At 35.7% G+C, this 24,026-nt stretch overlaps 1 long non-coding RNA gene across 11 annotated transcripts in view; it reads left to right on the forward strand.

The window, feature by feature from the left end:
* LOC140608011 (uncharacterized) overlaps nt 1-24,026 on the forward strand; it is a 261,913-nt gene that overhangs the window by 116,505 nt on the left and 121,382 nt on the right. For 8 of the 11 annotated variants that reach the window (XR_012009955.1, XR_012009954.1, XR_012009949.1 and 5 more), the window contains one exon: nt 10,324-11,460. This is a non-coding gene — a long non-coding RNA (uncharacterized lncRNA). Of the gene's footprint in view, nt 1-10,323; nt 11,461-22,157; nt 22,326-24,026 lie in introns of those variants that run through there. The other 3 variants (XR_012009951.1, XR_012009948.1, XR_012009953.1) reach the window with 1 other exon arrangement.

Below are 24,026 nucleotides of genomic sequence, written 5' to 3' on the forward strand. Positions count from 1 at the left end.
AGGATCTCTCAATGCATGTTAAAGAGCAAGAAAAGAAAAATAGCATTTTTAAAAATGTTATAAAGCATTACTTGTGTCTTTAGAATACTATTTGTAAAACAACAACAGTAGGCTAATCTGTGCTCTCAATATGGATTTAGAAATATTTGGGAAGACATAGATTGTTTTCTTTCATAGAGTTCTAGGCATGAAATCTACCATCATGTTGGGGAAATATATATTGTGTTTTGGGAGAGAAATATTAGAAACCGTAAATAAGAAGAGACAGAGATGCTATATTTAGTATCCTAAAAATGTACTTCAGGTGGTACAATAATGATTTTGATGAGACCAACTGTTTACACACATCACGCATGCACGCACACACACACACCGATTCTAGTGGTTTTAGAAAAGCAAACTTTTTTTTTTTTTTGATAAAAGTGAATGTGGTACATTTTCAGTATCACTATGGCCATAGACTCTGATTGCTCAGTCCACACATATGTTGCAGTTGTCTTCTATGGTGATATTGCTTCTCTGTTACTTCCCTCCAAATTGAAAAATACTGGGGCAAGTAAGTCTGAATTGTTGTATAAAGGAGCATTTGCTCATCAGATCTCATTGATTTCTTCTGTGCCTGTATTCTGGGAAAACCTCTGGTAGAAGCGTTATCAATTTAATTCAAAGTTTTCTGAGGAATGAATTCACATTAGCATCATACTAGTTCGATGTATCCATTTCTATTTTCTGTATGAATCTCTTTTGATTTCTAAATTATAGGAATTGACAAAGTCCAATAGCTAGTAGCTCAAAACCAGCAAGAAACTTATATAAAGATAGTTTTTCATCTAACCTATCCTCTTTTTCATAATGGTAATGGTTTGATCAAAGGTAGCATCTTAGAATACATTGTCATTCAAATCTTTGAATTTAGATTTATGACTGGATCATGGGGTCACCCACTCATGGGCTCTCAAAGAGGATTGAAGGCCGGGGAGTCACAATTGCCTGTCTCTGAAATGGCCTTACAGTGTTTAGATGAAGAATTGTGATATTCTGAATATAAAACTGGTGATGGGCTCTCAAAGAGGATTGAAGGGGGGGAGTCACAATTGCCTGTCTCTGAAATGTCCTTACAGTGTTTAGATGAAGAATTGTGATATTCTGAATATAAAACTGGTGATGGGGATCCCTGGGTGGCTCAGTGGTTTAGCGCCACCTTCAGCCCAGGGTGTGACCCTGGAGTCCCGGGATCGAGTCCCACATCGGGCTCCCTACATGGAGCCTGCTTCTCCCTCTGCCTCTCTCTCTCTCTCTCTCTCTCTCTCATAAATAAACAAAATCTTTAAAAAATAAAAAATAAAAAAAAATAAAACTGGTGATCCTGAGGATAATGAAATGAGCCATCTCCTTAACAACAAAAGTTCTGTACCCTGTGCATCAAGTCTATAGGGAACTTCACAATGCCTCTTGAACCCCTGGCAACTATTTTCCAAGCCCCTCTACAAGCAAAAGGATGGCACACGAGACAACCAAGAGTGGTAGAAGGTTTGAGGAGAGTCTCACTGTGTGACAAGTTTAGTGTCCAGTCCCTGTCCATGGTTTTGGGGTTCTGGCAGTGTTAGCAGCATTATATTTCATCCAGGCTGTGGGGTTATAATTCTTCATGTGAGATTTACCCTATGGGGAGCCTGTTGGTCAAGTGAGAGTTCTCTATGTGAGAGTTACACTATGGCTCAGTTGGTCAAGTGACCGACTTTTGATTTCAGCTGAGGTCATAATCTCAGGGTCGTAAGGTTGGGCTTCACACTTGGCATGGCATCTACTTAGGATTTCTTCCCTCTTCTACTTCCTCTCCTTCTGCCCCTTGCCCAGCTTGTACTTCCTCTCTCTCTCTCTCAAAATAAATAAATAAAATCTTTTTCTTCAAAAAGGAGTTACACTGTGATCAGCTTGGAAGAATAAAAATCAGGGTCATTTGGGACTCTACTAATTATATAACATGTGTTTTGTCCCTATGGACCAAATCATTTATATTACAGCCATTTTGTTTTGGGGGAGTCTTAAGTTACATTTCTCTACACTTTGTTCAAAAGTATTTTTTTTAAAGATTTTATTTATTATGAGCACTGGGTGTTATTCTGTATGTTGGCAAACTGAACACCAATAAAAAATAAATTATTAATAATAATAAAAAAGATTTTATTTATTCATGACAGACACACACACACACACACACAGAGGCAGAGACATAGGCAGAGGGGGAAGCGGTCTCCATGCAGGAAGCAGTCTCCATGCAGGAAGCCTGATGTGGGACTCAATCCTGGGACTCTGAGATCATGCCCTGGGCTGAAGGCAGATGCTTAACTGCTGAGCCACCCAGGTGTCCCTCAAATGTATTTTTTAATAACTTCTAAAATGGGAGTAAAGTAGTCTTTAGAATTCCTACTAATCACAACAAACTATAATTATTTTTCTTCCAAATGCTAATATTTAATTCATTTGTTAGGTGCATTTTTATCATAAAGTTTTTGTTCCTTGGGCTTTGCTCAAGGGATTGGCACTCTTTGGGTCTTAACATCATGGCCAGTGAAATACAGACCAGCAAGGCCAAACATCCTGAGTTTCAAAGTTTTGGGAGCATGGACTGAATTCTCTGCGGAGACTTTGGCCTCAATGTGACACTAATTTGGTCTCTGACACAAGCAAGTTGATTGCTGGCCATTAAGTCAATGGGATATTAAATGGAACCAAGTTTTGCCTTCCTTAATCCCATCTGCCTCAATTACAGTTTAAGTATTTCTAGAGAAAAAGAAGGGCTCCAAACACAATGTTGAATTTTATGACACAATCCAAACCAAGGTGAGATATATTGGATTCTTCCCACCCAATTAAAACAAATACATATTTTTTGTTTCTTTTCTTTTTTTATTAAGTTTTTAATTTTAATTTCAGTATAGTTAACATACAGTGTTAATTTCAGGTGCACAATATAGTGATTCAATACCAGGCATCATTCTATGCTCATCACAGCAAGTGCACTCCTTAATCTCCATCATCTATTTCTTTCATCTCCCTACCCACCTCCCCTCTGGTACCATAAGTTTTGTTATCTGTGATTAAGAGTCTGTTTCTTGATTTGTCTCTGTCTTTTTCCCCTTTGTTTTGTTTCTTAAATTTTATGTATGAGTAAAATCATATGGTATTAGTCTTTGACTGATTTAGTTTGCTTAGCATTATACTCTCTAGTTCCATCCATATCATTGCAAATGACAAAATTTTGTTTATATTTTATGGCTGAATAAAATTCTATTTGTGATATACTTTTTTTATTCATTCATCTATCAATGGACACTTGAGCTGCTTCTGTAATTTGGCTATTGCAAATAATGCTGCAGTAAACATAGGGGTGCATTTATCCTCCCTGAATTGAATTGGTGTTTTTAACAAATAAATTATTTATTTTTATTTGTAAACTGTAAATCTCTAATTAAAAAACCTGGTTATAGTTCCAAAATCTTGGAATGAGTCTTGCAGAGTTAAGGCCTGGTTGAATTCCATGAATGCACAATGAATTAACTCAAGAATGATTTTCCAGTCTCTGAGATGAGCCCTTATGGTGAGTCCTGAAATTGACCTTATTTCTCTGAATTCAGGCTGCTTGGTTGGGTTTTTTAAAGCCATCCTCAGTCTCTTGCAGAAGTCCTCATTCTTATGCATGGCGTCAGAACTGATGTCAGTTTCTAGTGCCCATTTGCTGGATATTCTCCATTTGATTCTTGAAATCCACTGATCAACTTTTTCTATCATCCTCTGAGCACTAGCAGGCTGACCTTTATGGTTGGATAGTGGCCTGGCCTTCCTTGCCCTCTAAATTCCATTTGATGTTGGGCTGTGAGAGGCACTGGCAGAAATTGGAGGGTGGGATAAGAGACAGGTTGGGGTATTTTTTTTTCCCAGACTCTCTTCTTGTTTGGTCATCCTTTGGTAGTGACCATGTTCTACTACCACATGGGGTAAGTGGTTATAAACCACATATTCTGTGAGATGGTTTTTCTCTATTGCTGTAGGTCTCCCTTGGTTCCAGTCTGAGCTCTAGACCCTCCCTGTGGCAAGGTGAATAGTGGCCCCCCAGTGATATCAAGATCCTAATCCCTGGAACTCATGAATATTGCCTCATATAAAAAAGGGTCTTTGCAGATGTGATTAAGTTAAGGATCTTGAGATGGAGAGATTATCTTGGGCTATCCAAGGGGGCCCTAAATATAGTTAAAAGTATTCTTTTCTTTTTAAAAAGATATTTATTTATTTATTTATTTATTTATTTATTTATTTATTTATTTATTTATTTATTTAAGAGAGCAAGCACATGAGTACCATGGGGAGGGGCAGAGGGAGAGAAAGAATTCCAAGCAGACTCCCTGCTGAGCACAGAGCTCTATCTCAGGATCCTGAGTCGATGCTTAACTAAGCCACCAGGTGCCACCCCTCCCTTTTTTACTTATTTGAGAGAGAGAGAGCTTGCACATATGCAAGTGGGGGAAAGGAGTAGGAGAGGAGGAGAATCTCAAGCATATTCCCCCGCTGACACTGACATAGGGCTTGATCTCATGACCCAGAGATCATGACCCCAGCTGAAACCAACAGTCCGGTGCTTAGCCAACTGAGCCACCCAGGTACCCCTAGTTAAAAATTTCTTAAAAGAGGAAGATAGTTGACTATGCACAGATGGGGGGAAGAGTATGTGATAGAAGCAAAGTCAAAGAATAAATGCTAAGCTGTTAGCTTGAAAGATGAAGGGACTGGAAGCCTAGGAATGCAAGGAATGCAGCTCTAGATGCTGGAAAAGGCAAGAAAATAGATTCTCCCCTAATGCCTCCTGAGGGATAGTGGCTCTGCTAGCCAACACCTTGATTTTAGCACAGTAAGACTGATTTTGGACTTTTGGCTTCCAGAACTAAAAGAAAAATTTCTGTTGTTTTACGTCAATAAGTTTGTGGTAATTTTTTTTCAGCAACAATAGGAAACTAACACACTCCCCTCGCCATTTTAAGCATAGTGGAAACCATTCGTGCTGTTGCCAGCTCCAGGTTGCAGCATCACCCACGTTGGTCTCCCTTAACCTGTCTCTGCCTTTGTAAGATGTCCCATTCATTACACTCTGCTGAGTTACCTTTGAGACAATGCCACTTGTTTCCTGCTGGGGCCCTGACTACTGCTTCCTTCCTAATCTACCTCCTTCCTCTGCTGAGGCCAGGAGAACTACGAACTATAACAGGTAATTCTCATTTTATTTTCAATGGTTTCCATGAAAGAAAGGACTGTGGGTTTTGTTTTGTTATGCTTGTTTTAATAAATGGATTAATTAGTGTAGGAACACTGTCAGTCTGTATTTGAGAAAAGTACCAGAGAGCAAGAAGCAAAAGATCCTAAAATGATGTCATTTACATTTATGCAAATATACCATATGATGTGAGCTATACATGATGTCATTAGTCTTTCATAAATAGTCTTTATATTGTCAAAGCTAGGGTTTACCTTGCCAACCACAATATGAAACTGAAATAACTTACTGAAAGAATTCATTTTTAAAATGTTTGAAGTTATATGTATACTTTGGACATAGGCTTTCTGAAAATCTCCTTTCTTTTGGTGCTGGATCCTAAGTACTCAGTCTGGAAAGTGAGGATTGTCAGATGTTATTACATACACAAAGTCTAACAGTTTATTTTGTGGTATTTTATTCCCACTAAAAGCATTTAAAATGAGTTTGTGGTTTGCAACTGTAGAACATAAATTTATTAAGTGATAGTAAGCTGAAGTCCAGAATTAGTCTATAAGCTGGAGAACTTTTACACTTATGCCCTTATAGAATAACAAAACATGTTATTCCCTAGAGGACTGATTTAATAGCTTTTTATAGATCTGAACCAAGCAATTATTCCAAAACCTCAGCTATTTGACCTTTCTCGTCATTGTTGTTACTGCTATAAAAAGCATTATGTATGTACTGTTGGGCACTGAGCAGGAATCTTGAGCATGCACTATCCCTAAACTCTAAGCTTTAATCTTTTGCTATAGCTCTTCTGTTCTAAAGAGAAAGGTTTGCTCAGAGAAACTAAAAGCAGCAGACAGGCCTTTGAAAGCATGTAAAAGGATGCTTTTTAAGTGTTCAGTGAAATACTTATTTATCTTTCTTTTTACTTATGGACCCTTGATTGATTGATTGTCTGCAGTCCTCCAAATAACATAATTCCACTCCTTACATGAGCAGTTGACTTCCATTCAGCACTCTTCATGGACATCTTTTTTTTTTTTTAGCACTCATTACTTTCAAAATTATATGTATTAATGTGTTTTATCCTGTTTAATGTATATATCCTGTGTAATGTTTTATTTACCTAATGTACCCTGTTTAATGTAATGCAATAATGTATTAATGTAAAAATATTTGTTTTTGAAGGCTGCCTTAAAGAATATAAACCCCGTGAGGATTTGTACCTACTATATCCTTAGACCTTTGGAAGTACTTGGCATATATTAGGGATACAAAAAAAAAATGTGTTAAATGGATCATGATGCTATCAGCTTTGAGCCTTTAGATAATCTAGTTGATTGTGTCACAGGTTATTTGGTGCAGCTGTGTTTATAACACTACATATTTTCTCTGAAAAGAAATTCATTGGGAAAAAAACCCTTTAGTATGTTGGGCCAATAAGTATGTCCCAGACAGATTTCATCATCAAAGTAAACTTAGATTTCAAGCCATGCCCCATCTATCCGGAGATGTTCTGTTGCTCAAGAGTTAGGAATAACCCTTGTTACCACTGATGCTTTACTTTAAACAATTTAAAAACATGCTATAACTCCCTCTCCTATACTCCCAGAGTAAGAACAAGGATTAAAAGTCTCCAAGAGTTTCCAATCTCAGTGGAAAATTGGCTGTCACATGGAGCGAGATATATACTAACTGATTTTGTCATGCAATTGGGTTCTTAATGAAAGCAGCGTAAAACAAAACTTCACCCCTCTGTATTTCATTTGTGCTTCTTGTACCTGGAATAAAATGTAACTTCTGTAAATCTTTAAGTTGGATTCAATAAAGCAATAATACTCTACTGTGCAAACTGACCATTTACCTTAACAACTGATTTGTTAGACCATTAACTTGTCCCATGCCTTGTCTTAGGGTTCTTTGCTAACTGAGTAGTTGTTAACTATTGTAATGAACAGATTCTTCCAAAGGGAAAAACATCTTAAACTGTGAAGTTAGTGATATCACTGGCTGATGTCTTAAAGGTGGCCATGGAATAATGAATAAATGTTAAGGTTATTAAAGTTTAATCGTGGAGGCATTATAGGATTCTAAAAAATAATTTAAAATAAAATCAGTGAAAGAAAAAGGGATGTAGAATCTTGTCAGGGCTTTGCATTTTGCACATTACATGTCAGATTTCTTAGCTGCTACTTTAAAAAATCTCTGTAAAAAAAAAAATCTCTGTAGTCAAATTACATGGTTTGAAAATGTAGTACTATTAATAGGAGTAGCAGCCATGGTATATATTCTTTCTTTTTGACCAGTGTGCTCTCTAATATAAAAATATCTTTCACATCCTCTGAAGAAACAGATGAAGCCATGGAGGAAGTCCATTTGAAATTAGAATTAAAAAAAATAAATAAATAAATAAATAAAAAAGAAATTAGAATAAGCTGGTGAGAAAGGACTCAGGAAAGAGTACTTACAAATGGGTAAGGGAATGGATATGCTTCTTAGTCACAGGTAGCCTGACCTGGCCATCGACACTGAAGGTAATATCTCCTTGTCTTTACAGTACAGTATTATCAACTTTTATAGAAATGTAATCAAATCATTTACTTCAAAGAAGAAACTCCAATGTCTTTTACTTTGAGTTTTTGTAATAACAAAGGCCCCTTCCTCCTGTGAAGCAGTGTCATTGCAATATTCTTGTAGAAAGCAAGCTGACAGTTTTTGATATGTGATTTTCCAGGATTATATTAGTACCTACTCTTTAAAAAACATATTAAGTGAAAAAAAAATGAAGCCATAAAAGTGTTGGAGGAAAACACCCATGAATATATACATATCACAGGGTGGAAGGGCTATTCTTCATTCTTGAAACAAAGGTTTTCTCAGGATGGCACCAGAGGCATAATTCACAACTGAAATGTTCATATATTTCTACATAAAAATTAAAAACACATTTTTGAATGCAGACTACTATAAGGCTAAAAGGCAAACTAGGAACTGGATAACAATATTTCTATAAAATAGATTAAATGTTAATTTTCTAAATGTAAGAAGCAATCTTATAAATAAATAAGAATTGGAAATAATCTAAATACCCAACAATAGGGGACTGACAAAATAAATTATGGGCACCCATAAAATAAAACAAAAATATGTAGTCATAAGAAATTTAAATTTATGGGAAGGTATTCATAATATAACTAAATGAAAGAAGCAGTTATACAGTAGACTATATACTGTGACAAATATATTTTATTTTTACTAAATGTTAAATGACTAGGACAATTCTGGAAGGCTTAACAATAAAATATTTATAATTATCTCTGGTAGTAATATTTTAGGTGATTTTTAGATGATGTTATTCTAAGTTATATAAAATGAGCATAAATTGCTTAGGTAAAAGTAAAAAAAATATGTTTTAATGTTCAAAACATTAAATACACTGTGGTTATATTATAGGTATCAGGCTGCTATTTAAAAAATTCTTCCACTTTTATTGTATTTTTGTGAATTATCACTGAAAGCATTTTGCAAACCATATTAAATATTCCAGCTCCTTGGGTGATGTAAGTTGATATTTAGTTTTTATATATAGGTTATATGATAATCCAATATGTAGAATTCTGTCATTTTGGAATTTACATATCAGAGGGAAAGTGATGCAGTTACTGCTTGTTTCTGTGCACCTAGAGGACCACAGCCCAGAAATGATGCTGGTCATTATAGTACCATTGCTCAAACTGGTAATAAAGGCTTTAGCCATATACTCTGTTCCTGTCATGGCTGTGCTGACATAGGTCCATGCCAGGAGCATAGCTAGGGAAATGATCACTGGAAAAAATTACATTAAAAATGTGCTGCCACAGTTTGACTACTTTTTCTACATGTCTCATTGTGGTCTACCACTGGTATTCTACATAGATATCGAATGGAACAATTTTTGCTTTTACACAGTTTTCTATATCCCCCCCCCCCATAGTAGAGTATTGTGCTTTGTGTATCTAAACTATTAGTAGGGGCTCCTGAGTCTCTGTTCAAATCCTGCTACTGCCACTTCCTAATGTGTAACCTTGTACAAGTCACTTCACTTCTCTGTTCTTTGGTTTTCATATCTCTAAGATGGAATTAATACTGAATCCCACCTTATAGGGTTGCAAAGATTAAATGGGATAATAGATGTAGATAATCAAGGCAGTGATTGGCCCATAATGACTTCTCAGTGTATGTTAGCTATATTTGCCACAGTGTTCATAACCTGTTAAGATACCCCAAAGATACAGATGCAATGAAACACTGGGACACCTGCACCCCGATGTTTATAGCAGCAATGGCCACAATAGCCGAACTGTGGAAGGAGCCTCGGTGTCCATCGAAAGATGAGTGGATAAAGAAGATGTGGTTTATGTATACAATGGAATATTACTCAGCTATTAGAAATGACAAATACCCACCATTTGCTTCAATGTGGATGGAACTGGAGGGTATTATGCTGAGTGAAGTAAGTCAGTCGGAGAAGGACAAACATTATATGTTCTCATTCATGTGGGGAATATAAATAATAGTGAAAGGGAATATAAGGGAAGGGAGAAGAAATGTGTGGGAAATATCAGAAAGGGAGACAGAACGTAAAGACTGCTAACTCTGGGAAACGAACTAGGGGTGGTAGAAGGGGAGGAGGGCGGGGGGTGGGAGTGAATGGGTGACAGGCACTGGGGGTTATTCTGTATGTTGGTAAATTGAACACCAATAAAAAATAAATAAAAAAAAATAACCTGTTAAGAGAAGCAGTGACATCATTGACATGACTTAACATGATTCTGTTAAAAACTCCCAAGTTAAGAGAATATACTTGGTCATTGTATGATTCTATGGGTAGCCGAAAGGGCTGGTTCACTCACATCCTTGGAGCTTTAACTGTGAGCTGATGACCTGGCATTTAATCATTTCAACAACTGTAGAAGTTGACATTATTTTCTATCTTTGTATAATGATAATGAATTTTATCAGGACTCATTTTCTTCCAATATTTGTAGCCCCTCCCTCAATCCATTCTGTCTGGCTTTCTGTTACAGCAGCCCAATCACAGGTGTGATTCCAGCAGTTCTCATGGCCACCTTCCTTCCATCAGACCTGGTACTCTTCAGGGAGAATTTGAAGAGTCCTCACTATGGAGCACATGAAAAGAAATGCTTGCAGTTCTGCTATGGCCCTTTATCTAGTAAATAGACTCTAGTAAGTTGATTTTGCTCAAGCCTGGTGAACAAGCCCTACTTAGAACTTCTTTTCCTCTTGATTTTAGGTACTGCCTCTGTTAAGTCATCTCAGGACAGAGGTCTTGCTGAACTCCTGTTTTTGCTCCCTCGGCCATACCATATCCATTAAGACTCCCTGCCCAAATCTCTACCTATTGTATACCTATTTCCTTCTTTTCCTCCTTCACGCTCATTTTGTCCACTGTAGGGCATCCACTGACAGAAACCACCTGCTTACTTGAGCCTCTGCCTAATGGCTGTTGGCTCCTTCGGTGTACTACTGGCCAAGGCAGATTTTGTTCCTGCTGGAGAATCATTGGATCAACAGCATGCTGTCTGTATTAACTCTGTCAGGTCTATGGGTCCTTCCAAATCTATCCATCTTGCCAAAAACAAAACTCTATTTGTGGGATCTCTAATCTGTTGATGTCAGAATCTTCTTCTCAATTCCTTTTGTGGCCATTGATGCCAGCTAATAAATTAACTCCTTGTCCCTATTCTATGAGGGCAGAGGTGGGTGACATAATTGACATGACTTAACATTACCATTGGAGAATTTTCACATCTGTCCATGTGGGGAGCCTGGGAAATTATTCATACAGAAGATGCTTCTTGTTTTTGAATGGAGGGAGAGGTCAACTGACCATCTCAATTCATGCTTAAAAAGCCAAAATGAACTGATTTAACCTGAAATAATAAAATTATTTATAAAATTGTATTGATATCTAAGCCTTTAGTGTTTAAACATTTTTCAGCACCTGTGAAGAGATAAAGATGTCCACAGAAAGCAGAAAATATAAAAGTCAATTCTCTGACTAGAGTGGAAGACTGCATTATTTGAGATTCTCTTGCCTGTCTCCAATAAAACTGAAGACATGTAAAAATAACCTCTTATTTGCATATAAAATAGCTACATAAAATTGGTCTATGGCTTATCTTATGCTGTAAACACAAGGAAAGGAGAAAATACACATTTGTATGTACAGCTTATGTTGAAAAGTCTTATTAAACCTAAATTATGCATTTCTATTCAGAAAAAAATTTTTCCACTAGTAGAAAACTTCAGCCATTTTGCTTGGCAAAACATTCCAAAAATTCACATGGTAGGAAGCATTTTCCTATGTTTATATAAGCTGTTGGTTATATTCCAAAGCAAAGTATTTGATTAAAATTCCCTTTGTTAGTTAGCCTCCTGTGGAATGTGGCTGCACTATTGAGAAAGTGTCATCATTTTTGAGGTTGGTAAATGTGAGAGAGCAGGGTAGAGAAAGCAGGAGTAGGCAGAGAGACTGCAATTGAGACCTGTTGACTATGAGAGGAGAGGAGGAAGGAAATGGGAGGATTGGACGGGAAGATTCTCAGGCTAGTGCAGCTCTGAGATAGGCTCCGCTAGGTTGATAAGGAGCTGCAGAGTAGACTACTCATAAGAAGAGTTGGGCAAGAGCAGCCTGGAGAGTACGTGGCCTCAGCATGAGTGCTTCAGGACATCCGACTGTGGGGGCTGTTAGCTAAGTGCAGTGCAATCTTTGTAGCATGTTCTCTCTTGAATGGAGGTTGGAATGTGTACCTCCATGCTTATCCTGCTACCATGGTAGCCATATGCTGCCTCCAAGCAGATGTTCTTATATGCTATCCAGCTTTTCTAGTTGGTACTAGTGGGAAGATTAATCCGATATACTATAATGTTCCATATAATGTTAGTTTTGGTATTGAGGATTGGTAATCATGAAGCATTTTTCTCTGAAGTTCTTCACAAAATGATACAAACTTAAAGAAGGAGTAATGACAGTTTTTTATCTGATAAATTGGTTTTCTTCTCTTCTCCCTTATTGGGACAGAACATGTTTGTTGATGCCTGCTACCCAACATGTCCTAGTCATTGACTAGAAATGAAACTCTTATGGGGAGAAACAATTTTTCCTACTTCTAGCCTACTTCTTCAGATAGTTTGGTCTTGCCATTATTGATGTTACTAATGGCTTTCTAATGACTTGATGGGGTGGGTTAGATATAAGAAGCTGGTGGGTACATAAGTAGACTCTACTGATAGTAGATTGAGTCACTTGAGGTCAAGAATTAATTTTTAAAAATTATCATTTTTCATAGGGTGAAACATATAATAGGTACTCAATTCTTGAGTGATTGAACAGAGAATTATGTAGGTATCAGATAGCTGAGTGCCGTTCACTTGGGATGCATCTGGTAGTGATTGAAGAATCTTCTGGTATTCTTGAGACTGTAGATGTTTTCCTCTTGTGAGCTTCTAAGCAGGGAAACTTTATTATGGTGGCTAGATGCGATCTGAAAGATGCAGAAAGACTTAATATAAAGTGACAAGAAATGGGGAGGGAAGTTTAAAGTTTAAAGAGCATAATTGTAAAAACTAGGGAGAGTTGGGCAGCCCCGGTGGCCCAGTGGTTTAGCGCCGCCTGCAGCCCAGGGTGTGATCCTGGAGACCCGGGATCGAGTCCCACGCCGGGCTCCCTGCATGGAGCCTGCTTCTCCCTCTGCCTGTGTCTCTGCCTCTCTCTCTCTCTCTCTGTGTCTCTCATGAATGAATGAATGAATGAATGAATGAATAAATAAATAAATAAATAAATAAAAACCTTTAATAAAAAAAAATCATGGAGAGTCAATGGTGCATTGAGTGATGGGGCAATAGTTAATAGAAAGTATTAGAGAAAATGAAACCATATAGTAAGATTGGAACAATATGGGGTGGTTGGGCAAATGTGGCCTACTGCCTGTTTTTGTAAATAAAGTTCTATTGGAATATACCTATACCTATACCTATTTGCCTACACATTCTGTGTGGTTGCTTTCATGCCACAACAGCAGAATTGAGTAGTTGCTAAAGCCAAAAACTTTTATTATCAGGCCCTTTACAGAAAATATGATCACTGAGATATAGGCTAAAAGTGGGCATGATGAAGGTCAACATCATTGATTTTTACAATTTTGTCTGGAAGCAGGAAGACTTTTTTGGAGATTTCTATTAATATATGCTCAATATTTTGGCATCATTGGATCTTACCTCTTTTACCTATCTTCTAAATAATCTCTCATTTCCACACTTTTCACTTTTTCCTTCTTCATCTCCCCCTTCCTCTGCATCTGCTTTCCTCCTCATCTTCTTGTCTGTCTTTTTTTCTTTTCCTTTCCCTTGCTATCTTTTCCTTCTTTTTCTACCTCAAGAGTCTTAATTCCCAAAATATTCTGCCATATTGTTAATAACATATGAATAGGATTTAAATTATAGATTCAATGTACTTAGACTTTAATTTGTCTTCTTTCAGAGGTAGTGTTGCCAGTACCATGTTCTCCTAAGGCAGAACACACCTGTACTGTTCCGTGAAGTACAGAATCCCACAGTAGATTTCACACTAAATCCACTCACATCACTTGCTTTAGATGCATCTTGCTATACCAGTTTATGTGAATGTCACCACCTGCAGTTTAAATAATGGACAATTTCACTGGCTCAGTATAGCCTCTGGCTCTTATGTCATACTTCTTCCTTGCCTCCTGTAAAAAATGCCTATTTTTTTCCTTCCCCGGGTTATTACAAATCTAGTCACTATTACAGAAGCACAATTTTCTAGTCCCTTCAGTTTTGCTTGTATTGATTTTTAGCTCTATTTTATTTACATTGCTTTTAAAGTAATGTGTTGGCATTTTCATTCATACAGGTGGCTCAATGAGAGAATACTGTGCTCTTTGTACTCAGCAAACAATTTTTCTCATTTGAGATCTTTTTTTTTAAATTAGGTATTACAGTAATTTTAGGAAGTGCTTCCTGTAAGAAATTTTATTACTGCATATCTTTTACCATGAATACTATCATTTACCATGAGCAAAGCAAAATAAAGAGGATTTGTGTACTATCAATTAAGTTGATCTAAAATCAATCATACACAACTCCACATTCCCACACATCTTGGACCTACATTCTATTAATGAACACCTACTTCCTGCTTAACAGATTAGATTGGAAAGAAATCACAGAATCACACATTTTTCCTAAATCATTTTTGAAAGTTAACTTATGAATAAAGAAAAAATAAAGGATATAAAGATATAGTTTAAGCAATTAAGATTTTTTTGCAATTAAAAATTTTAATGCAATTTTAAGTAATGATAACATAATTACCTTTAGTAGCATACTCCTGTTAAAATTGCAGAGTAGGGCACATTAAAAACGTTAAAGGGGGAATTTCAACAACTTAGGCAACAATAATATGAAGATGACTTAATTTTTTTTTTTTTTTGGAAACTGATTTTGAACATCTTTATGAAGACTCAAATGATGGTGACTATGATGAGTAAAAAGGAGGCATTAGTTTAGGGTTGCTGCTACAGTGAAGACAGAATTTCATCAAGATTTTAGCTTAAAGGAGGGTAATCCAGAATGGCAATTCAAGATTTCATACTTCCTTTTTTTGGTGACTTTCTGGACCTGCTTTGACTAATTCCTCAAAAGAGAAGCTGACAGGAGAGCTTCAGGCATTTAGTGTAAATCACCCTTGACACTGAGAACCCCTTGAAGTCCCTTGAATTAAAGAAGGTCACAAAAATATTATTAATATTTATGATTTCTAATTTTATATTTAAATAAGTTTGATGAACATCCTTATATAAATTTTTTCCTTAGAATAAAGTAGTAGAAATGAAAGTTTGGTTCAGAAAATAACTATACTTTTGAAGCTTTTGATAGGCAAAAAATGCACATTAGAAAATGCATTGTATGAGTGAGATTATTTCCCATTCCTTACTATTCATCCAGCCTTCTAACATTTATTACTTTTCAAAAGTATTTGTCAGATCAATAGATAAAAATGGCAACTTATTAATTGGTATCTTTTTGATAATAGAAATGTAGACAATTTTTCATATTTTTAAAGCACATAAATATTCCCTGCCTCTAATGTGGTATTCGTTCAAATTGTTTAGGTTTTCCATATTTCTCACATCATTACTCTGTGTCTACCTGGTTTTAATCTATGTTTAGGTAGAAGAACCTGTTCTAACAGATAAGGATGACAGAGCTGTTCAGGCCAGCAAAGAAATTTCTAACAGGATTACTCATATGTAGAATAGCTTACCTTTTGAAACAGTGGATTTCTTGCTGGCAGCATCTATCTTTTGGGATTCCTTCAGTTGCTGGAAGTTCAAAATAGATGAATTTGGCTGTCTATTCAATCTCTGAAGCCCTGAGATCCCTTTGCATTTTTGTACTATGGGTCCTGGTTTATTTCCTGGAGAAATTTAAAAAACCCCACAAAGCTTTTGTCCCAATAGTTGAATAGTTAGAAAATATCTGCTCCTTGTAGAAAGTAAAAGCCAGTGAGGTAACTTTTGAAACTTAAGTGAGCCTCAACTAAAATACCTACTCACAAAGGTCAGGAGGGGTATATTCTTCTGCAATGAAATCTCAGACAGTGACTCAGCTTGTGCAGCCTAGGCATTCATTACACACTGTTTTGAAGTAATACAGTAATACAGTCAGACAACACCAATAGTAATAATCATCTTGACACGAAATATGACATTAGTTTTTTTCCAGTTTCAATGTAAACAGTGCATTTATAGTCCACTTAACACTAAAAGGTAATTTTCTCCTAATGAACAGAAGAGTTGTTTAAAAAAAGTCATGATATATGCAGAGAGGTGACTATTTTTAATGGAATTATGCATGCTTGATTCTTATTACCATAATTAGCTTTTCCCCTGTTATGTGTTTTGTGGGTTTGTATTCTAGGAGAGTGCTAAATCAATAGCAGCCTCATCAGCAGCTGAAAAAAGTTCAAGCCAAATGAACTTTCCCATATGGATGTAAAATAAACTGCCATAAATTAACATGAGGTTTTTTTTTGTGTGTGCTCTTGTAGAGCTTGAAATCACCAAGAATACATCTTTTTAGACATACAGTCATGTCACATTTGGGTTGGAGGAAAGGTACCAAAGTAAAAATATGAAAGAATATGCTATTATGTCACCTCTTATTTTTTTCCCTTATTATTCCTATTTCCTATGAAGTAATTTGGAGTCCTTCCTATAGTAAGATGAATTATTTTACAAGTTGAGGCAATAGAGAAAGGAAAAATAAAAGATATAATATATAGAAACAAAATGTGAGGGCCAGGCTTTGCCTACAGCTCTCATGTACAGAACCATTGTGAATTATTTTGCAATTATATTTTTTAAAATTCTCTTAAGGCTTTCTGTCCATTTTGTTGGTTCTGTAGCATTATCATCTCGTATCAATATCAAACATCACATAAGGTCCTGTTATGCATAAAATATATTAGCATTACTGCAATTTGGAGTTCATGATTTGATGCTGATGCCAATACTGGTGATAAATGTTTGGCACTTATAGTGTACTAGGGTCCTGGGCTACATTCTTTGGAGGTGTTACATTACCTCATTTGATTTTCATAGCCGCCTAATTAGGCAGATGCTATTATTAAAATCCATTTTAAGATGAGGAAACTGAACCTCAGAAAACTTAAATAACATGACCAAAGTTGTCTACCTAATAAAAAAATAGAACTGGGGAGTTCTGACTCCAGAGCCTGCACTCTTCAGCAATATGATTTGTTAGCTACCTACCAATCATCTCAAAGAGGACAATTTGAAAATTGACAGAGCTAAAGTAAATGTAGACAATATAAACTATGTAGGCTTTTAGAAAGCCAGTGACCAGAACGTAGTGGGGAGCTCTGAGTAGTGAGATGAAGATGATGATGTGTATCACATGGAGTGAGAATCACCACTGGCAGTATTGGGAAGCAGGCTCAGTTTCAATTTGGAATCCTCCAAAGTTATTCTCATATTTTCCCACCAGTTACACAGTTTTGCTTTCTTTCTCTATTTTATTTTTCAGTGAAATGTTCAGTTGAGTTCAAAGGTCTTTGCTGAGTTTTAGTGATAAGATTTGCCTCATGGTAACACCTTGTTTGTGTATTATTCATATAGTACATACACAAACTGTGAAGATTTAGATTTTGTGAAACTCAGAATTTTTCAGTTACTCCCTTTTGGAAGACTCCTGGAAGACGCATGGAAGCTAATTCAAATTTTTCAAAATGAGAAAAGTAAGGAACTTGATCAAGGAAGTCTTTAAGAATTGATTAGAGCTCAAAGGTGTCAACCTTCAGTTCTCCAAAAATGGGCTGTGAGCTCTAAAACCAAATAGAAACTGTGGGGTGAGATTGCCCAGGATGACTTGGGTTAAACCAGGAGAAAGGTTGTTGGCAGTTTTTCTTCCAGTAGAGGCTGTGTGGAATGTGGACAAGGGATCCCACTTAGGTTCTAATCTTGGTTCTGTTAATTACCAGCTGAATTATCTTCAGCAAGGTGATTAAGCTCAGTTTTCTCATTTGTATCATGGAGTTGATAGAACCTTCCTCATCATAATTACCTGAGGATTTGATGTTTGATATGTATAGAACTTTTAGGACTAAACCATACCTAGCAAATAGTAGATGTTCAGTAAATGGTAGTTTCTACTTTCCCCCACTCCTTATACCTTCCTGGTCGTGAAAATACTATGTTCCCCACAATCTGGATACTGATTGGTGCCTTAAAGAATTCACCAATTTGTAAGAGATCATCAATAAGTTTATAGCTAACCACGACTGAACACATTGTATGCTTCCTGACTGATTGATTGTGCTGGCTTTTCTTGTGTTATTTCACAATTCAGTCTTCCAATTTGCTTGTGGGGTAGGTGCAATTATTCCCTGTTTATGGAGGAGGAAGCTAAATGTTTAACTCTTGCCCAAATCACCAATCACAGCACTTGGCCAATATTTATATCTAAATATTATTAAACTCAAAAACTAGTATTCTTTCCACTCAAATATGTGCTTGCATTAAAGTTCATTTTGTTGAAATGATTACTGAGAAATTTAGATTACAAGTCTGCATTTTATTCTTTACCTTACTCTTAATTTTTCCCTTTTAATTTTTTTAGAAATTTGATTTTGTAATATTTGATCTGTACAATGAAGGATCATATACATAATACATGAAGGTTATAAAGCAAAATCACACACTTTGAATCCATTTCCAATTTAAGAACTAAGACATTTCTAAGCTTTTGGACCTTCCTGTGTGTTCCAGAACTTTTCTCCTGTTTACTTTTCTCTTATTTTAGTCAGGCCAGGAAGGACAAATACCATATGATTTCACTGCTATGTGAAATCTAAAAAACAAAACAAATGAATAAACAAACACACAAATCAGAATGAGATCTATAAATACATAGGACAAACTGATGGTTGCTAGAGGGGAAGAAGAATGGGGAGATGGACAGAATAGGTGAAAGGGAAGTGGGATAGGCTTACGGTTATGGAATGAATAAGCCATTAGAATAAGAGGTACAACATAACGAATATAGTCAATGGTATTATGATAACATTGTATGTGGCAGATGATAGTTACAGTTGTGAGCATAGCATAGCATATAGAGAAGTTGAATCACTATGTTGTATACCTGAAACTAATGTAACGTGCCAACTATTCCCAAATTAAACCTAAAAAAAATTAATTATGTCACGTATGTATCTCCAGGCAATTCTTGTTTTTTATTTTTTTCAAAATGATTTCATACTATGTTTAGTCTTCTGTGTGATGTTTTGACTTGATATTATGTTTCTAGGATCCTTTCATGTGATAGCTTGTAGTCACATTTATTTTAATCGTTATATCATATTCCACTGCATTTTTTCAAAATTTATTTATCCATTTTCTTTTAGATAGATATGGAAGTTATTTTTTTAATTAAAAAAATTTATCTGTAAAGCACACTTCTGTTATTGATATTCATGGAAATATCTTCTGATGTATGTGGGCAAGAGTTTCCTGACAGTGTATGCTTAAGAGTGGAAATGCAGACAGAAGGTATACACATGTTCATCTACACTAAAATGTGCCAAATTTATTTTTGAAGAGGCTGAATCAATTCATACCCTTATCAGCTACGTGTAAGAATACCCTTTGCTTTGTGTTGTCTCTAAGCCGTGTTGGTATCAGACTTACAACTTTTTTCCCAATCTAATGAATGTTAAATACTATTTTATTGTAGTGTCATGTTTATTTCCCTTATTATTAATGAAGTTAGGCTCCTTTCTCAGTTATTGGGCTGTTAGTATTTTCTTTTCCACTAAATTTACCTCTTCATAGTTTTGACCATTTCATTTTGAGTTGCCTGACTTAAAAAATTCATTTGAATGAGTTCTTAATATATTTTGGATATTAATGTGTGTAAATATCTTCTCCTAGTGTTTGATTTATTTTTTCACACTATGATGCTTTGTAATGTATCATTATACTTCATTTTTATGTAGTAGAATTAATCAACCTTTTATTGTACGGTTAGCATTTTTTAGTTTGATAAAGTCCCAATTTATCAATTTTCCCTTATGGTTTATGCTTTTGCTGTCAAGTGTAAGAAATCTTTACCTTGTCCTAGTTCTTGAAGATTTTCTCTTTTTTTCCCTAAAAATTTTATATTTACACAAGTACAATGGATCACAATTAAGTTTATAATTCATTTTGAATTAAATTTTTTTTAATAAGAAGTAAGGTTTAGATTCACATTTTGTGAATGGATGCACCATTATTTGCAGCACAATTTTTTAAAAAGGCTTTGCTTTCTTTACTTCTGTACCTTTGTTAAAAATCAGTAAGCATATTTGTATAAGTCTATCTCTGGTTCTCTATTTTCTTCCATTGATCTATGATTCTGTCCCTCTACTGACTATGCTGTCTTGATTATTTTAGCTGAATAATAAACACTAGTATCAGTTAGAATGTAATTTTCAGTATGTAGATTCTGTACATGCTGTTTTTTGAATATACCTAAATATTTTATTTCCTGTGGAACTATTATGAATGGGATTGTGGTTTTAATTTTGGCTTCTGCATATTTATTGTTAGTATGTGGAAATATGATTGATTTTTTTATGTTGATTTGCTATCTTTTGACGTTTTTGAACTCATTTGTTCTAAGATTCTTTTTGTAGATTTCTTGGGATTATCTGTGTAGATAACCATGTTACATGCAAGGGGAGACAGTTTTATCCTTTCTAATATATATACTTTTTATTTTTTTGCCTTTTGCAGTGATGAGAATTTCCAGTAGTTATATAGAATAAGAGTGGTGAGAGTAGGTGTCAAACATCCTTACTTTGCTGATGTTACAGGGAAAACATTCAGTCTTCCATCATTAAGTATGATGTTAGCAGTAGGGATTTTTTTGTGGATGTTCTTTATCAAGTTGAGGTTAACAGCTCTTTATTCTTAACTTGCTGAGAGTTTCTATTATGAATGGCATTGGATTCTGTCAAAAGCTTTTTCTATGCCAAATGACATGCCTGTATAATTTGATTAATTTTTTTTTTTTTTTTGTCTTAAGAAGCAAAGGAAAAGAAACAGAGCCTGCACTAGGTTCTGGGCTTTTCAGCTGAACAATAGTAGTGGTTTATTACAGTTTCTGAACCAATTAGAAAGTAAATCTCTATTATAGATAGCCCTGCAAATCCAAAGCTATAGGATTTATAGAGTTTTCGGAAAATATGGGTTTTAGCAGCAGGTATAAAATGATGACAGCAGTAAAACTCTAACGTTGAATTTTTTTAAGTTCCTTAAACATAACATTGGGCATGAATAAGTCCTATGTTTTAGTCATTAAAGAGATGAAAAAGATATTTTGTCCCTAAGTTCTTTCCTATTTCTTTGTTTGTACTATGGAATCACATTTGATAGACTGAGTAAAAAGTAATACAGACTTTTGTTGCCATTAACAATTTATAATTCCAATTCACATTCTTAGATAAGATGCAAAGCAAATGGTTAGCTAAAGTCCCCCCAAACTTGACATAAAATGGACTGTTGTGTTGGAATTAGACAATGTATGCCAAAGCATTGTTTTCCAGATCAACTTCAAGCCATGAAAGAGTTGCACACAAAGGTCTTCATTTACATTTTCTCTGTGTTGTTCATCATTGCTCATTGAGACAATATTCCATGCTTCCTCTTGTGGGCAGGGCTTGGGCTGGGAAGTGAGGAGGATGCAAAGGGAAATGGGCAATGGACCTTGGTACTGAGGAGAAAGAAAGACTCATAAACAACTCCGAGGTTGTGGCATAAGTAAAGCTACAATATGAGTGAAAAGTGACAAAGAAAAACATCCAAATGCTTCATTTATGTGACAACATAAGCCCATATGTTTGAAATAATTGGTGTGACAGTCAGAACCTTTCAGTTTCCATCTGGATATTTGTTATATTGTCAACGCTGCCCTGTTTTGAAGATTCGTTTGCTTTTGTAGCATGATAGGTTCTTTTTAGCTCATTCATTTTCTTTCTTATAAAATGTGTTGCTGCAGCTCCAATAATACACTTTTGATGACATCACAAATGATTCATCCATTAGTCTTATATCACTCAACACACCAGGCCACACTGGCAGAAATCTTTCTTGCATTTATGCTACCTAATTTGAAAACTACTGTCAAATACTTCAAGAAAAAGAAAGAAATCTCAAGAGAATTAGGTGATAATATTATTCAGTGCTACCTATTGAGAAAATTTACTTAATCAAAATAAAAAATGTGACACCTGGTATGTATCTATCACTCTCCCCAGCTGGTGCAGAGGAAGGCAGCCAGCTTGGGCTATGAAATACCTTCCATTGTGGAGTCTTCCCTGAATGGTGATTTGAGCAAGGTGAGGGGAGAGGGAAGCTACTTCAGCTTAGTTCAGCAAGATCTCCTGGCTTCCTGGCAAGTCACTTTGATGTGCAGTGCCTTTGAAGTAAGTCCTTTCATATTTTGCACCCTTTTTCACCAATCTCTTTATTAGCCCCTACAGTTTATCAGAGGGAGAGAAGTCCTCTGATAATTATTTCTTTGAAGGAATCTGAGAGAAGCTAGATATAGAAGGAGGAAAACAAAGACAGGAAGAGAGAAAGACCAAGAACGCTAGAAGGGGAAATGGGTAGTGAGTAAAGCTATTTGGCATTTGAATCTACCTCATCTATATTTTAGTTAAAAAAATATACCACTAAAATAACCAGGACGTGGCTTATAAGGGTTTTTCTGGGATATTTTATACTCTTGTCATCAGATTCTTGGGCCTGTTTTATGCTGATAAGAATGCTGTTTCCTCTTTTGCATTTTAGAATGTCAATTTTTAGAGAAATCTAAAGTCTTTTTGAGTATTTTATTTTACTGATTAGAAACTCTTTTAGAAACTCAAACAACACCACTGCCAATACCCTCATATGTAAAATGAAGTTAATAATAGTATCTATTTCATAAAGTTACTATAAGAAGGAAATGAGCTAATGATTGTAAAGTGCTTAGAAATGCCTGGCAAAGTAAATGCTATATAAATGTTTACTAAATAGGACAATGCAAAATAAATTAAAAATAAAATATAAAAAAGAGAATAATGAAATATTGAATAAAATATACCTTGATAAGTGAGATTGTCACCTGATCTGTGTTGAATGATTTCCAAAATTAGACTGGTAACTCCAGGGAAGTTAATGTTGTTTCTGCTCCCTCTTGCCATAATTGGATGATGCTGAAGTTTCATATTGGTGTTACCTTTTCTAGATGACACAGAAGACAGTAGTTTTAATTATTTCTAAGCTTTTCTATGGTGCTAAGGAGGACACTTGTTCTTAGTTACTTAGGTTTTGGCAAGAAGGTTATTGCATCGTCTTGTGGTCTGGCTGAGATGTGACCCAGGGTAGCCAGATGGTGACTGCCTTTATCCAGGGAAAAGTTTCTCTGGCTTGAAATATGATTATCAGCAACATCACTGGGCTACTCTTTGAGGAAGAAATTCAAAGTTGTTTCCGATTCCATGTTTTCTTTCTGTTTTTGTTGAGTCTTTTACCGTGTATTTCAGAAGCAATGCCAGAATAAAACACTTACTTCTTTGATGATATATTTACGTTAGTCACCACCCTTTCAGCAGAACCTGACCTAGAATGTCCCAATGACAAATTTCTTGCTGTTGTTTTTGCAACAGGCTCAGAATATGAAGGCTAGATATCTACCAGGGTGGGGCTGTTGGTCACACTACTACTAGTACCTGGTTATTGCCTGGTATTTTAGTTTATGGCTTGTATTCAGGCTTTAGGGATTGGTGCACTAACCACTCATTGTTGTAGATGGGCACTGGCTGAATGCCTGACTTAAGGTTTGCAAAATAATTGCAGTTTCTTGGTTACCAAGCCGATTAATTTTTAAAGTTTCTAGACAAGATGTCTGCAGACTCAATTAGGGCCTCAGTGCTGAAGAAACTACTAGGTCTGTGAATTCAGAATACCAAAAGTATGTCCAGTCTGCCTAACAAATACCTGTGGCCATTTACATTCTTTAAACTGTTACCTTAAGAGCAGAGAAAACAGTTGCTATTTATTTTTAATATTGAATGGTTAAGCACCAGTTAAGAGTACCTAGGGACTTAAGATTCTCTCCTATATTCCATGGATGTGTTAAT

This window comes from Canis lupus, chromosome 17, assembly GCF_048164855.1.
Source record: "Canis lupus baileyi chromosome 17, mCanLup2.hap1, whole genome shotgun sequence".
NCBI classification, from domain to species: Eukaryota; Metazoa; Chordata; class Mammalia; order Carnivora; family Canidae; genus Canis; species Canis lupus.